We start from the raw sequence: 17,659 nt of genomic DNA, 5'->3' as shown, positions 1-17,659 counted from the left end.
CACACTGCTGACTTACTAGAACTGAATCAAAAGAAAAGCCCCACCTCTCCACACCCAAGTAACAAAAGGATCAGAGGCTACTCTCTTTGCACTGCATGGTAGATGAAAAATGAAAAGTACCTCCAATTGGTCCCTTCCCACAACCAATCAGACTACCCAATTCTTCATGTGTAACTTTGTAATTTCACTTCAGCCTCTGATTTGTCACCTCCCGTGACCAATCAGTTTGGTCGTGGGCCACTCCTTCATTTACATAGGGTGTAACCAAGTAACCAATGGGAAACCTGTAAAGAATACTTAAACCCCAGAAAATTCTGTGACCAGCCTCTTCAGCCGCTTGCTGGAGCAGCCTCCCACTCCATGGAATGTACTTTTGTTTTAGTAAATCTGTGCTTCCGTTGCTTCATTCTTTCATTGTGCTTTGTTTGTATGTTTTGTCCAGTTCTTCCTTCCAAACACCAAGAACCTGGACAACTCGTAGTCAAGACCCTCCACCGATAACAACTGCACTCCCCACAGGCAACAGATTGAGACCCTGTCAGGAAAAATATATATATATATTTTTCTACTGCAATGTGCTGTGTCTATTTGTCTATACTTACCTCCCTTTTTTTGTTAGACTTCTCATTGTTCCTCTTTTACTCCTCTGACCCACTATGAATGGCTAATTAAAATGTTTTTCCCAGTCTAGAAATAGATTTCCTGTCTAAGACTACAGAAAGACATGCATGTAGAAAAGCACAAGCATTTTAGCCGTGAACTCCTTTTCAGAATGAAATCTTACCTGGAATTCTAAGATATTAAATTGTGGTTTTTCAGGTTGAAGTTAGTGCAGAGGACCTGAGAAGCACAAACCAACTCCAGCTGTGGCAATTCTGTTTGTTATCTGACAAACTCTCAGATGTATAGTATAGGATGGTGGCTCTTGACAAAGCACAGAATAGAATTTTGACAAGCCTAATGATTTTTGAAAACTGTTTGTCAAATCTTGTCATATACTGTGAGGATCCATCAAAATGACAATCTGCACGCCCTACCAACATGACTAATTCCTTAAAACAATCAGAAAACTCATTACTTTGAAAGAAAGAAGAAAATGTAGAAAGATATGTTTAGCATCTTCTCTCTTTTAACAATTATGTGGCTTATAAAACAGACAATAGATATTGAACCAATATTGCTATTTAATTAGGGCAATAGTTTCAAAATGACTGTATCAGAAACTAGAGAAGGGAATATCTTTGGAGAGCCTGAGCCTGTGTTTCAACCACTGCAGTAGCAGAGCAACTAAGAAAAGAATAATAAACAGCTGTGATATTTAAGGGTGGACACTTTTAAGCAGTAAAAAAACAAAAAGTATCATTATTACCATCATCATCATCATCATCATCATCAAATCTAACACTTTGAGCACGGAGCCTGTGTTGGGCACTGTGCTAAATATGCTGTGTGCACCCCCTCATTTCATCCTGACAGCCCTCTGAGGGTGATACTGATATTATCTCTGAGAGATTAAGTGGCTTGCTCAGAGTCACATAGCTGATAAGTGGCAAAGCTGGGGCCAGACCTCAAGTCAATCTGTCTCCAAAGTTCTTTAATACAACTGAAGCTTATAAGTATCGGAATGTGCGGAGCCCAGATATCCCAAGCACAGATCCATAGCCAGGGGTTCCCGTACTCCCTGGAATTTGGTCTCCCCCTTCCCACTTCACTCACTGAAAAAGGATGACTACAGATGTGAACTTTCACAAGTCTGGGATTCATGACACCTTATGTGGACTTGATTAGTTCAAAGACCTCGAGCAGAGAGTCTCTCCTTTATTTTCTCAGTAGGTCTGTGAGTTAAGGAGAAGAAGGTTTTATTATTGCTGACGTCCATCCTAAATAAGAAAAAACAGGCACAGAAGATGGTGAAACTTTTCAGGGTCATACAGGGAATCCTTATGACAGCAAGTCTTTCTGTAATAAACTGTTGGCTTGCATGCTAGAAAGGACTTGTGGCCCCAGAAGCAAAGCCTAGACCCTGGCCTTCCTCCTTCTCACCTTCCTGCTAAAGTCAGGGGCCTGAATGGGACCTTAAAAACAGGATCAAAATAGCTAATATTTATTAAGTTTTACTCTGTGCTTTATGTACGTTACATCATTCATACCTCTCTGAAACCTTCTGCAGTAGGCACTATATCCTCCAGGTAAGAAGAAAGGAAAATAGAGATTCAGCATGGTTAAGAAACTCGCTCAGGATGACACAGCTAGTTGGAAACAGAGCTGGAATTTGAATTTGGCCAGTCTTGCTTCTAATTTATACTCTTAATCTGGCACAAATCAGCCATGTCCAATGTAGAAAAGGATTATATTTTAATTTGTTTGTTTACTTAGAATTGGAACATGTTTTCTCTTAGAAACAATTTTTAAGTGGTAGGGCTCCCAGATCAGCCCACAGAGGCCTATTTATGCCTTGATGTTGTTCAAATTCACCTATTTGCAGAAAAAATAGCAGGAACAAGATGTTTCAATGATGATAATGAAAGTAAATACGAAAGCAAATACAATGAATAAGGAACATTTAAAAAGTCTTAAATATCTATGTTGGGAAAATCAAAATCACTAGAAGAGGTAAATGAAAATTTTGGGAAAGCTTCTGAACATTTCTCCCAACCAATTTCAAGTACTTTAGAGGTGATTACTACTGGCCATTTGTTATGAATTTCCTATTTTCTGATCCAGATGCAATAGCATTAGTCATACACTCATCAAAAATACAAAGGCTGTTGTCTTTCAGTTTTGCACCCGAAAAGAGACGTGTGTGATATAAAGAAAATGCATGAACTTTGAAACCCAGTAGACAGGGATTAAAAACCAAACTTCTGACAAATAGAGAAGCAATTAGAAAATCTCAGTCCCACTTGAGCAGGTCTTAAGTGAGTCTGTAAGTGGAAAGCTGTAAGGTTTGGGTTGTCTGGTCATTCCTCTGAACAGAATAGGGCATAAGACCTCAGGTATCATACGTAGAGATAGTTTGAAGAATTGGGGTGACTAAGTCAAAAGGCTAAAATTATGAAAGATTAAAATGTATCCTGAGAAACAAAACATTGAAATGTGTTAGGAGAAATTGCATGTACAAAAATCAACTCTGGTTCCAGGCTTGAAAGAAATCGTTCTACGAACAAAGTAGGTATACTAATGAATGCCCAGAGGAGACCCACTGAACTGGTAGCTTTTCAAGATATCCCTCGCTGCAATCAGGCCATAGGAGTGTAGGATAAGAAGAGACTGTAAAAAGTGAACCAGTACATTTCTTGGTTCTGGCTCAAACTGCCCTTACTTCAAACCAGAAACCAAACCTTGGTCCTTTACTTAAAAATACCCAGATGATATTGCAAAACCTTTCTCAAGAACAACTGTTAGAAAGTGATGTTCTTTTGAAAACTCAATAACCATCAACTTTGGTTAAATATTTTGCCTTCTCTTAGTTTATACTCTTGCCAATTGGACCTTTGGTAATGTTGACGGAAAGATTGATTGACTTTAAAATCCAAATCAAATTCTGAATCCTAACATTTTAGGGCCAACCAAATGCAGCTATTATCCATCCTTTTTTCATGCCAAAAAGGGTTTTTAATACAAGGTTTTTCTCAGTATCTCAATAATATCTCAGTAAAAAAAAAAAAGAAAAACCTGTAAAATTTCAATATCTTTTGTATGAAAGGTCACTTTTTTTTAAAAAAAGGTATTATTTTTCCATTTGAAAAATAAGCACACTGGTCAATCAACAGTTTATATCTGGTCCTTTTAGAGATTTTGCAATACAATGAAGATTTTCTTTTGACAACATTTTTCTTTCCATGAAACAATTATTGTTCAGGGGCAGATTTCATTGTTTTAGCAGTGGAGTGAGCCACAGCCACATCTGAGAAGAGAACTTGAAGGTCCTTCAGGCATCTGAGATAAACAGTTCCCTTGGAAACCTATAGCACCTTCTGTTTCCTCATCTCCATTGCTAGGAGAGGAGAGTCACTCTCCCACTAGTGGAAAAGCTTGACTTGGGTCTTGCTTATAGGACCAAATCATAGCCTAAGAGCAGAGAGAGCCAGGAAGCCATCTGACAGCTATAGAAGTTCTCTCTTGTATTACTTTCTCGAAAGTTTCTTAAAGCCCTGGGAGTGCCAATCTATATCCTGTTGATATTGTGTATGCTTAATAACGGGGTGATGATCTGACATAAAAATCGGTCTTTTCCAGTGTGGTCGGTAATATGTGGCCCTCTTAGGTCTAAGTGAGCCTTGTTAAAGCTACATTCAATGAAAGCAGTCTCTTGTCTTACTACTCCAAGAACTATGTGTGTTGTGTCCTTGTGTGTACACACAAACACAGAAACACACACACAGACTCACACACATATATATAAATTGAAACTATGTGCCAGGGTTTACTTGACACACATTTTTTAGTTGATGTTCACAGCCACCTCATAAGCTGGTGTTAATTCTTAAGCTTTAATACCGAGTCTTAAGAAAAGTTACAAATTTGCTGAAGATCTTACAGCTGGTAATGGTAGGGCTGGGATAGGAACCAGATACACCTAGATGATTGCAGTGGTTAATGTAGCAACTGTTACCAGTGTCCTGCTTACAGCCTTCACTAACTAAGCTCCAGCTGACACAGCTCCCAGTGTGGGCCTTTAGGGCCTGGAGGCTCTTTTTGGAACCATGGGAAGCTAGTCTAACTGACATATGCTTGTGCAGAGAAGCACCAGGAAATGACCACAGCCTCTCTCCACTCCAATAGCCCTCCAAATCTCTCTCTCCTAGCCACTTGCTACTCAGGAAGAATTATTCTGAGATATGTTTTTTATGCCATTTTTCAGAACATCCCTGTAAAATTACATTTCAATTGCCCACAGCAGTGGTTGGTTTAATAATGGAGCCTCGGCTAGGCATGGTGGCTCATGCCTGTAATCCCAGCACTTTGGAAGGCCGAAGCGGGTGGATCACCTGAGGTCAGGAGTTCAAGACCAGCCTGACCAACATGGTGAAACCCCGTCTCTACTAAAAAATACAAAAATTAGCTGGGCATGGTGGCAGGCGCCTGTAATCCCAGCTACTCAGGAGGCTAAGGCAGGAGAATTGCTTGAACGTGGGAGGCAGAGGTTGCAGTGAGCTGAGATTGCACCATTGCACTCCAGGCTGGGGCGACAGAGCAAGACTCCATCTCAAAAATAATAATAATAATAATAAATTTTTTTTTTAAATGGAGTCTTTACTAGCTTCCTTTCCTGTGTCACATCCCCCTTTCCTACCAGTATTCCCTGCACTTCCCAAATAAACGACTTATACTCAAATTTTTGTCTCTGGGTCTGGTTTGGGAAGAACGCAAACTGAGACAGTCACACAACCCAGTTGAGATATATAGATCCATAACTATGGCTTTCCAAAGACTTCCTTTTGGGGTTTTACAAAGACCACAAAATGAAGAGTGCAATTGAACACAATAGAGAGGAGAACTATACACATTTTATTATTTAGTTAATACAATTCTATCATAAACCACCACTTGGTGGGGTCTGACTATCATTTTCCCATTCCCTCCTCACAAAGGAAGTGCAACCCTAAGAAATGAACCCTAAGGAAAGGATTGGTCAAGATAAGTCTTTTCCTTCTGATCTTTGGGCTGGAATGATTTGTTCTGCTGACGTTCTGTGTCTACCCCTCTGATACGCTGGGACGGGACTTCCTGCATGGCGCTACTTATTCCAGATCTCTGCTCCATGGATTTTTCAAGCTTTAATTTACAGGGTTTTTTAAGTAGAATTGATTTTTTAGAGTAGCTTTAGCTTCACAGCAAAATTGAATAGATAGTACAAAGAGCTCCCATATAGTCTCTGCCCCCCACAACGCAGCCTCCCACACTGTCAACACCCCCCACACGGGAGTGGCTACATTTGTTACAATGGACAAGCCTACACTGTCATCTCATTATTGCCTAAAGTCCATAGTTGACACTCTTGGTGTTGTACATTCTGTGAGTATTGGCAAATGTATAACGACATGTACCTACCATTAGAGTATCTTACAGGACACTTTGGATTCCCTAAAATTTCTCTGGGTTCTGCTCTTCATTCCTCCCTCCTTGCAACCCTTAGCAACCACTGGTACTTTCACTCTCTTCACAGTTCTGCCGTTTCTAGATGTCACATAGGTGGAATCATACAGTATGTAGCCTTTTTCAGATGGGCTTTTTCACTCTATAATATTCTTTGAAGTTTCCTCCATGTCTGTTTATGGCTGGATAGTTCATTTCTTTCATGCGTTGAATTATAGTTCATTGTCTAAATGTACCCTAGTTTATTTATCCATTCGCCTACTGAAAGACACTTCAGTTGCTTCCAAGTTTTGTCAATTATTATTAAAGCTACTATTAACATCCATGTGCAGATTTTTGTGTGGATATAAGTTTTTAATTCATTTGGGTCAATACCAAGGAGCACAATTGCTGGATGATATGGTAAGAGTATACATAGTTTTGTAAGAAACAGCCAAACTGTCTTCCAAAGTGGCTGTACCATTTTGCATTCCCACCAGTAATGGATGAGAGTTCTTGTTGTTCTACATCCTTCCCACCATTTTGTGTTGTGTGCATTTTGGATTTTGGCCATTCTGATAGGTGTGTAGTGATATCTTCTTGTTGTTCATATTTCAGCACCATTTTTTACATCACTTACATTGCTGAGGAAGGCTAGCCCTACAAAGTGTCAATGATGTACTACTTATCCCAGAGGGGGTTATCCAACATCTCTCTCTGTTTGCTTGAGGACACAGCTCTGGCAGTTCCCCTGTGGAGGGGAAGGGATCCAATTCTATTACTTTTGGGAAACAGTGTCACTTCCTGGTGGGACTCACGAAAAGTCCTTCTCTGGGAGCTGGTTCTGTAACACTTCCAGGTAACGTCACTGGCTACTGCCTGGGACCACAGGAGTTACTGTTCAGGGCTTTCTTACCCATTTCATTTTCAATCCCTTTCTTGCTAAGCACACCATGAAGGCCAGTGGTTTTCAGTCTCATTTGTCTTGGTCATTTGACAAATAATCAAGTTTTCTAATGATTTACACTTTATTCTTAAGTTTAAAAAGATGCAAGATTATCTTTATAATAACTTCATCTTTCACCTGTTTTCCAAATTGCTTTCTTTAGTAAGAGGGAAAGGGATGGAGTAAAGCCAAATGGGAGGAACCTAGAAATTTCCATAGCACATGGGTGTGTCATGGGGAGAATTCTGAGAACCTCTGAGGCAGGCTCTTGTCTTACTGGGCAATGCTCAACATTTGGAAAAGCTGATGATGAGGTGGACATGAATGCAGAGGCTTAAAGTTTTACAAACAATGACCTAATAGCAATTTTTTTTTTTTTTTTTTTTTTTTTTTTTTGAGACAGAGTCTCACTCTCTCTTCTAGGCTGAAGTGCAGTGGTGCAATCATGGCTAACTGCAGCTTCTATCTCCTGGTCTCAAGTCATCCTCCCACCTCAGCCTCCTAAGTAACTGGAACTACAAGCGCACACCACCACACCCAGCTAATTTTTTGTATTTTGTGTACAGACAGCGTTTCATCATGTTGCCCAGGCTGATCTCCAACTCCTGGGCTCAAGCGATCCTCCCACCTCCGTCTCCCAAAGTGCTGGAATTACAGGCATGAGCCACCATGCCCGCCTGCTAGCCACTATTCTAAGAGTTTTGTATGTATGATTGCATTTAGTACTCAAAACAATAACAAGTACTTTTACTATCACTCCATTTTGCAGAGAGTTTAAAGAACTTACCCATAGCTCCAGTGGCACAATCAGTATATGGTGCTCTTAGGAACTTACCAGACATCACAGAACTATGGACTGAATCTAGCCAGACTGATTCAGGTTCTGTGTTCCTCAATGTGCCACATCACCTTGATGCTGAGACTCATCTGAGACTTTCTTAATGGCATTTCCTCACCCCACGCCGCCTCCTCTGTTAATAGCATGATATTATTAGGTTGGCGCAAAAGTAATCGAGACTTTTGCCATAAAAGCAATGTATCCATTCGCCTACTGAAAGACATCTTGGTTGCTTCCAAGTTTTGTTAATTATAATTAAAGCTGCTATTAACATCCATGCACAGGTTTTTGTGTGGACATAAGTTTTTAATTCATTTGGGTCAATACCGAGGAGCACAATTACTGGATCATATGGTAAAAGTACGTGTATTTTTGTAAGAAACAGCCAAACTGTCTTCCAAAGTGGCTGTACCATTTTGCATTCCCACCAGCAATGAATGGGAGTTCCTGTTGCTCTACATCCTTGCCAGCATTTGGTGTTGTCAGTAAACCTGCTGTACCCTCCATTCTATTAGGTTGGTACAATTACTTTTGCAATTACTTTTGCACTAACCTAATAGGATGGAGAGGAGAGCAAGTTTCCCAATGACTGTCCTCACTCACCCATGTATTTATTCATTCATTTAACTGACAACTTCCGATCAAGCTCCAACTGCATGCTGGGTACTCTGCTCAACCTTGAGAATACAGCAAGGAATGGGACAAAGTCCCTCCTACTCTCATGAGAAGTACATCCTTCAAGTTGAAAACCAACAATAAACATATACATAAATGTGGGAACTGTGATGGTGACAAGTGGCGGGAATAGAAGAAACATACACAATAGAGAGTGTCTGAGAAGTACTTTAGATTCAGTGGGCTGAGACCTGAGTCACAAGAAAGACTTCATGAGAAGATCTAGGTTGAGAGAGCCCCGAACAGAAGGAAAGGGAGCCTACTGCATGTGTTTGGAAACAGACAATAGGGTGGCATTGTTGGAGTGAAATAAGGAGGCCTGGAGCCCGACCAGGTACATCCCTGCAGGCCATGGAGAGGACCTTGGATTCTATAGCATGTGTAATGGCAACATGGGAGGGTTTGAGCATGGGAGTTAGAAAATCCACATATACCACATTTTTTAAGTTTTTCATTCCTTACAGGTGCAGTGGCTCACACTTGTGATCCCAGCACTTTGGGAGGCCATGGCAGGAAGATTACTTGAGGCCAGGAGTTTGAGACCAGCCTGGGCAACATAGTGAGATCCTGCCTCTACAAAAAGATTTAGAAATTAGCCAAGTGTGGTGTGCGTGCCTGTAGTCCCGGCTACTCGGGCAGCTGAGGTAGGAGGAGTGCTTGAGCCCAGGAGTTCAAGGCTGCAGTGAGCTATGACCACGCCACTACTCTCCAGCCTGGGTAACACAGCAAGACTTAAAGACAAAAAAAAGTTTTCGGCTGGGCGCGGTGGCTCACGCCTGTAATCCCAGCACTTTGGGAGGCCGAGGCGGGCAGATCACAAGGTCAGGAGATCGAGACCATGGTGAAACCCCGTCTCTACTAAAAAATAGAAAAAAATTAGCCGGGCGCAGTGGCGGGCGCCTGTAGTCCCAGCTACTCGGGAGGCTGAGGTAGGAGAATGGCGTGAACCCGGGAGGCGGAGCTTGCAGTGAGCCGAGATTGCGCCACTGCACTCCAGCCTGGGCGACAGAGCGAGACTCCGTCTCAAAAAAAAAAAAAAAATTAAAAAAAAAAAAAAAAAAGTTTTCATTCCCTGGTTTCACCTGTAGCAGGAGTTGTCAACTGGTTGACAGAGACCTTTCTGCCTGTGTTAGTGTTTAGTGTCTTATTCAGTTGATCTTCAAATGGGTAGCTGCCACCATATTTCTTTTCCTACTGATTCCTGGGATTCCCAGCTAGGCAGAATCTGAGTGGCCCAACTCTCAATCTGTACACTGCTCTTAGGGCCCCAGAGAGCCACAAATAGACTGCAAAGCTGTCAGCCAGCCCCTAGGTTGTGCCCAAATTCTGTCCAGCCTGTGTGTACATCAGCATGTGGAGAGGTTGCTCCACATCCACCAGATACCCAAAGAGATCCCTAAGCCACAGAAACATTAAATCCACTGCTCATCTGCATGAGAAAAATGTGACACGGGAGAGCCCCTGACAAACAACTCTACTAGCAAATACCTGGGATCATATTGAGTCCATATAAAATGCTTACCACAATCACATAGATTTTGGAGATGAATGTTAAGTGTCCGACAAATATTTGTTAAATGAATGAATGAGAAATTATCCAGTTCCCCATCCCCTGCACGTTTCATGGTTGAGAAAACTGAAGCCCAGACGGGTTCCATATTTCACCCAAAGTGACATATTTAGAATGTGGCAATGCTGAGTCTCAAACCAAGATCTTTCAACTTTGACAACTGAACTCTCCACTTCAGTACACATCATATTAAAGAACATATTAAGGAATATGTGCCACAAACATAAATATCTTCCTGGGATATTAGAATGCAATAATGATAATAGCTAATATATCCCTAGCACTCACAATGGGCTAGCCAACCATTGCATCCTCTCAATAACCTCATGAGGTAGGCACTCTCATTACCCTCAATTTACAACAAGGCCCCTGACGCACAGAGTGGGTAAGTCAGTTATCCAATATCACACAGAGTGGCAGTGGCACTAGTCAAACCCAGGATCTGCATGCTCAATGCCACACAGCCCCTCAGACTGAGTTTGTCACCTTGCAACCTCTTATACTGGAAACCTGGGCACAGCTCAGGTACAGGAAGACCCTGGCCAGGAGGTTGATGGGTTCTTAGCAGTCAAAAACAAAAGTTCCCAGGATGTGAAAATCCAAAACACTGAGAAAACCCTACCTGACTTGTGAAATGAAAACCCTTTCCTCAAAAATGTAAAAGCAGAGAGAATTAACAGTAAAAGTAAAAGGATAGAGAAAAAGCATTAAGCCCGCTAGAATACAAAATCAGTGGGCAACAAGATGTTTTACAAAGTGAAGGTAGCAGTTATTTATGTCTGTGAGACTTTTATGGCATTTTCTTGACAGTCACATAATGAAATTATTTCAAAATGGGCCCTTCACGTTTATTAGCATTAAAAAGAAAACCCAGCATTTTATTTTGCCCTTATTTTTCCTGCTGAGTGTAGCATATTTTGTATACGGACCTTGTATTTTTCTTTTGGATGTACTCCACGTTTCTCTGAGGCTCCCAAAGCAACCCCGGGAAGGTATGTGTCATAGACTCAGCTGTACTACAGATGGCTGGATAGGTTTTCTCTTCTTCCCTGGATTCTGATGAACTAGAGTTACTTTGTTTTCTTTTAGGAAGCAATTCCTTCAGAATATGTTGAGTCCAGTTTTGACATATGATGGCTTCCACATTTATAATTTTAGTTTTGTAACAGCACTGTCCCAGTTGTTTACATTGTTATCCAAAGGCATGAAGAAAGACATCAAGACTTGGCACAGTCAATCGTAAGTTTTTTCAGATTGTACATGTGAACTTTTATGTACATTGGAGCCAAACAGAAAACAAAGTGTAATTTGAAACCTTATATGTATGCAGTGTAGGAGATAACTATATGTCCGAATGCAAAAGAGGTTTAGTAACTGAGGGAACCAAACATTCATAGGAACGAGAAAATCTGAGCTCCTTCTGTAATAATGCCCCATGACTTTGCTAGGCTACGTAACTTCATAGTTTCATTTCCCCATTTGTAATAATAAACTAGGTGAGATTGCTTTTATTGTCATTATTAGAGCTGTTTTTTGGGATCTCTGGTTACTCTCCTAATGAGATTTTTAGAGATATTTTAGCAGAAATTTCATATCATGCATACATCAGCGAATTCCACAGTACAATATGTTTAACCTGTTTCTAAAAATGGGGCCCTCTGCCCATTAACCTTATGCTAGATTTGTTCTTCGGCAAGAAAAGTATCCAATATTTCAGAGGAAAAACTGGGACTACAGCAATAAATGGCCTAGCCATGTCTTACTATTGAAATTTAAAAATAACCATTGTGTTCCATTCTTTCTTTCTGGTTCCTTGGTTGCACATAGGTGGGAGGAGACAAAGGACTTTCCCTCTCCATTCTTTCCTAATTCTTTGCTTGAATTCACATATTTGAGCCAATAATTTCTTGCCTATAGCTGGGAATGCACCCAGCAGTTGATTTTTGGCTTGTATCTGCTTATTTCTAAGAAAGTCCTCTTTATTCACCAAGGTCCCAAACAAAAGCTGTTCTCTGTGAGACCTTCCCAGACCATCCACTGTGACCCTCCAGAAATTCAATCATCCCTTCCTCCATATCCAGTAATACTCTGAAACTACCACTGGTACAGCACAGAAGCCTTTATACCACTTTTATTTAGGGAAGAATTGTTCCTTATTTTTCTTTGCATTCCCAATGCCTAGATATATTGCATATGTATCAGTGTCAGGCATAATGCTGAGTCCTGTTATGATCGACTGAAAAGAATACAGTGAGGTTTTAGGGACCTCACTTCAATCCCTTGAATGTAATGAATATAAGGAGAAGTGGATGAGTTTGTGCGGCAGAGACTGATTTCAATATTCATTTTCCCTTTCCTCCATTGTAATAGAACTCCTGATTTCTGGCTGGGCACAGGGCAATGCCAAGATAAAGACTGAATTTCCCAACCTCCTTTGCAGCTAGGTATGGCCATGTGACTCAGTTCGGTCCAACGGGATATAAGTGCAAGTGTCATATGGCAGCTTCTGAAATCTTCCTTAAAAGAGCTAGCAAATACCATTTACTGTTTCTTCCTTGCCCCTTTCTACTTTCTGCCTTTAATGTAGATTCAGTGGCTGGAGCTGAGCAGCCTTCTTGGGCCATGATGTAACCTATGGAGGCTATATGCTGGAGCTTCAGGATAGAGGGAGCCTAGATCCCTGAGGACCTCATGAAGAAAAGCTACCACATTAGCCCTAGACTGACAATTCTGGACTTTTATGTGAGAGAGAAAATCTGTGTGTTTAAGCCATGGTTACTCAGGGAGTAGGGAAGAGGGCTGTGCTACTAATAGTTGAACCTAATCTTGATACTGGATTGGGTTTTTCTGCTTCTTAGACAAAGTGTTTTGTAACAACCTCAAACAAACAAACAAACAAAAAACCTTCCCTCAAAGGTTTAGATGAGGCATCTGGAATCCTTAAGCTAGAAAACAAAATGTATTAATATCACTGATTGCCCTCCCCCTAATCTTGGGCAAAAATTGGTAGCTTTTTTTATTGCATTCTTATTGTATGCCAGAAATGATAGTATGCTTCACACGTATGATTTTATTTAATCCTTGTAAAAACCATGAGGTAGGGACTTGTATCATCTTCACAGTAGAGATGCTAAGTAAACAGCTGTGAGTGATCAAAACAGGCCCAAAGACAGGGCTGACTTCCCTCCTAGCGTGTGCATTAATCACTACTGGACCCTCGCTGCAGGGAGGGGCAAAAGAGAGACCCTTCCTCTGTCCACCAGGGAGCTTTACTTGCAAATTCAGTGAGCAACAATGCGGCAAATGCCAGATCATCAGGGAATGGAATTCTGCTATCAACAAGATGACCACTGTGTACACCCACGGGAGAAGAAAGAACTGGTCTAGAAACTTGTCTGCTGACCTCTCTATAGAGAATCAGAGGCTAGAGAAACTCACCTCTTATGAGGAAGTCAAGGAAGGGTGATGGGTGAGGAGAGAATATGGGATGGATCAAGTGGAGCCTTGCAGCACAGGCAGAGGTGGGGAGGTCTGCCCACAGCCTAAAATGACCTCAGCCATAGAACCAAAGTCATACATAATGACACAGGCACACAGAAACCATAGAGCCAGCTTCACATTTGAGGACTGGAGAGTGAAACACCCAAAATTAATATTTAATATGAAAAGCATTCAGGAAAAAAAGATTTATACGTTTTGCTACTCTGACCTCAATGACAACCCCCCAGCCATAATGAAAAAGTAATTCACTCCCTTTTTGTCATCTATGGTATAAACACTCATTCATTCTGGAAATATGTATTGATAGACCACTCCGTGCTTGGGCTGTACCAAGCAGGGACCGGGGCACACAAGGTAAGGATGTCCTCCAGCACAGTGCAGTCAGGTGCAGGTGAAAACACCTGCCTATAAAGAGATCCTTACAGTGCAAGGGGCCATGTGCCAAATGGAAGTATGTAAGGGCTGGGTGAAGCTTGAATGAGAAGCATTCCACCGTGGGGTCAGAGAAGGTCTCCAAGGAAGATGATTAAGTAGGGTCTTGAGGGATGACTTTGGCATCCCTCAAAACAAAAATAAAAAAAAGGGATTCATGTTGGTTAATATAGAGGAAACCCCCTCTCCCTCATAGACAGCCTACCATAGCTCCAGGGATAGCACTATTCATGTTAGAGAATCACAATTCATGCTCATAAAAATGGCCTTAACACACCAAGAATAGAATGTTACATTCTGTCTAATCTGTTTAATAAGGCTAAGAAGAACAAATGCACTTTTCTCCCAAGATTTTCTGATCCTCCTCAAAAGTATTTTTTAAATAACAAACTGACAATTCAATTATGTGGGGAAAAAAACATTGTGTTCCTAAAAATGCTACATCAAAGGAAACTTCCCACAAGAATACTCCTTCTCCATATATTTCCGTTGCTCCCATTTTTTAAAAAGAATTAAATATTTTTAATGATTACAGTACATAATAGGTATATGTATTCATGACGTACATGTGATGTTCTGATTCAGGCATACAATGTGTAATAATCACATCAGGGTAATTGGGGTATCAAAGACTTTTCTTCAATGATATAGATTCACATTTTCAGGGCAGTTCAATGTAGTGGGCAAAGCACAGGCATCAGAGTCAGCTAGATCTGAGCCCAAATCCCAATGCCACCTTCAAACCTGCTATATAAACCTCTGTTTCCTAATACACACAATAAGAATAATGATACATGCCTTGTGTGGTTGTCAACCTCAATTATATAAGCACCTAACACAACATCTAACATACATTAGGCCTCTATGTATGGCAGGTATCACGGTCTATGATTGTTGTTGCTGTTCTTGTTATTCTATCCCAAGCATTCCAAAATGTTGTAATAGATAGGCAAAGCTGCTATAGAACAATTTTCCAGCAGAGATGGACAATCCTATCTGCCTCATTTAAATCTTCAGTGACCTTCTGGGTGAGCAGAGTGACTCAGAGAGCTATGACTAAGAGCTGAGTCCTCCACAGTATGTCAAAATCATGATTTAACTTTATTCAGGAATGAGAATTCCATGAAAACTCATTTGTGGGTTGGGAATGATTTCAAGTGGTCATTGGATCCAACAACCCACTCTCACTTCCAGTATGTCAGAGCTCATTGGAGTCATTTAAATTAATGAAGTGCAGTGAGCGGCTGAGGCCGTAGACGTGGCCAATCTAGCCTCTAATGTGCCCTGGAGGGACCCAAACTATTCAACAAAAGTATCTTCAGGGAGTCCAAGCTATTCCACAGTGCCTAGGACTTAACAGAGGTTTGCCAAAAGTAATTATGACCCTCATGAAACTTCTTCACCTAAAACACATCTACAACTTGCTTTTCTAAATCCTCAATGGTTTCTGAAGTGTGTTTATTCAAAGTTTCTTCTTTTGGAAAGAAGAAACTTTCCAAAATATTTCTTCTTTTAGACATGATTAAGCCTGAAAAATTTCATCCTAGCTGGAAGAACGTTAGTGAAAAATAAGCTATGTATGAGTAAGCGTACTTCTATAAAGGAGGTCTTCGTGACATTCTTCTCTACTGGAGAACACTTTGAAATTACATGAAGGGAGAAGGTTGATGGACTGAGGGATGGGGAGAAAAAAGGGGGAGGATGGAAAATAGACCTATGTCATCAAGAATCTAAGCATCAAACAACGAATCTGTTCTCTCTGGTTACCCGGAGTTGAGCACTGTAACCAACTGCACTCCAAATGAGCCACGTGCAGTTTTGATGACCAGATATGGTATGTTTTGCAAATAAATAAACCTCAAATTTGTTAGAGAAGCTATTAAGTGAGGGGGAGAGATGGAAAACAGTTGATATACTTTGGCTCTGTGTCCCCACCCAAATCTCATCTTGAATTGTATTTCCCACGTGTCAAGGGAGGGAGGTGATCGAATTATGGGGACGATTTCCCCGATGCTATTCTCATGATAGTGAGTGCGTTCTCACAAGATCTGACAGTTTCATTAAGTGTCTGGTATTTCCCCCTGCTTCCACTTCTCTCTTCTACCACCATGTCGGGAAGGTCTTTGCTTCCTCTTTGCTTTCCACCATGGTTGTAGGTTTCCTGAGGCCTCCTCAGCCATGTGGAACTGTGAGTCAATTAAACCTCTTTTCTTTATAAATTACCCAGTCTCGGGCAGTTCTTTATAGCAGTGTGAGAACATACTAGCACAACAGTATTCAACCTGTAGTGGCTTTCTCAAGTCTGAGGGGTACCTCTGTGAGAATTTAGTGAGAAGTCTTGAGCCCTGGCCCGGGAGCTGGAGCAGCTCTTGCAGCAGGTAAGGGACTAATTTCATGTTCATTCTATGTTGATCTCTGCAGTGGTTGGAGAAAAAAAAAATGATAACTCTGGCAAGACCAAGCATCCATCTTTTGGTATCTGAGAATGGAGCAAAGAAAGAGAATCCTGAGCAGAAGATGGAAGCAGATAAAGTCTTAAAATATGCATGACTTGATCCGGTTACTCGTGGGAGGCACAGTGAGAAGGAGAGGAAGTGAAATGACATTTACTGAGAGGCAACTAGAATGTAAGGTCGTGGAAGGAAGGTATTCTGCCTACCTTGTTCACCAATGTGTTCCCAGCTCCTAGCATAGATCCTGACATGCAGTAGACACTCAATAAATGCTTGCTAAAGGAAGGAAGGACTGACATGGCACAGGTCTCATTCCATAGTGGGCATTCAGTGATTTTTTTTTTTTTTTTTTGAGACCGAGTCTCACTCTATTGCCCAGACTGGAGTACAGTGGCACAATCATGGCTTATTGCAGCCTTGACCTCCCATGCTCAACTGACCCTCCCACCTCAGCCTTTCAAGTAGCTAGGACTACTGGCATGTGCCACCACATCCAACTAATTTTTAAATATTTTGTAGAGACAGGTCTCCCTATGTTGCCCAGGCTGGTCTAGAATTCCTGGCCTCAAGCAATCCTCCCACTTTGGCCTCCCAAAGTGCTTGGATTACAGGTATGAATCACCATGCCTGGCCTCAGTGAATATTTTTAAAAGACTCATTTAATTAATGAGTACCTACTGTCTGCCAGGCATTGTTTCATTGCTCCTTCCGTTTACAAATATTTTATTGAGTGAACTCCTATCATTTGCTAGATACTATTGGACACTGTATTCAAAAAAGAAAAGAAACAGTTCCTGCCCTCAATGAGCTTATACTCTTGGGAAGAGACACACAAAAAATGGCAATGAAATATCTAATGACCACAGGCTGCATCAAAGTGCAGGGAAACATAGAAGAGCATCCAGTCTTTCTGGGAGAGCTGGGGCAGTCTACAGGGGGGCAGCCTTCAAACAACTGAGACTTAGGATGAGCAGGGGCTTCCAAGCATTCCAGGCAATGAGAATGGTGACAGAGAACTGCAAATAGATCATATTTGCAGAAGCAGAGATTTCTATGGGGCAAAGAAGGTAGGAGAAAGGAAAGAAATGAGGCTTCGGCCTAATCACAAAAAGCTTAGTCTTTTGTTTGTAGCTGTGTGATATAGAAAATAGGAAACAGAACCAGCT

The 17,659-nt window shown here is 41.2% G+C and overlaps 1 long non-coding RNA gene across 2 annotated transcripts in view; it reads left to right on the top strand.

The window, feature by feature from the left end:
- Positions 1-17,659, top strand: part of LOC140712791 (uncharacterized) — an 80,064-nt gene that overhangs the window by 55,538 nt on the left and 6,867 nt on the right. Inside the window, exon 3 of one of the 2 annotated variants that reach the window (XR_012094584.1) lies at positions 7,428-8,135. The exons of the other annotated variant lie outside the window; for it this stretch is intronic. This is a non-coding gene — a long non-coding RNA (uncharacterized lncRNA). Of the gene's footprint in view, positions 1-7,427; positions 8,136-17,659 lie in introns of those variants that run through there. 2 annotated transcript variants of the gene reach the window in all.

The sequence above is a fragment of the Chlorocebus sabaeus genome, chromosome 11 (genome assembly GCF_047675955.1).
Source record: "Chlorocebus sabaeus isolate Y175 chromosome 11, mChlSab1.0.hap1, whole genome shotgun sequence".
NCBI lineage: Eukaryota > Metazoa > Chordata > Mammalia > Primates > Cercopithecidae > Chlorocebus > Chlorocebus sabaeus.
Note: the sequence above shows the minus strand (reverse complement) of the source record. Positions and strands in the feature narration are given on the sequence as shown.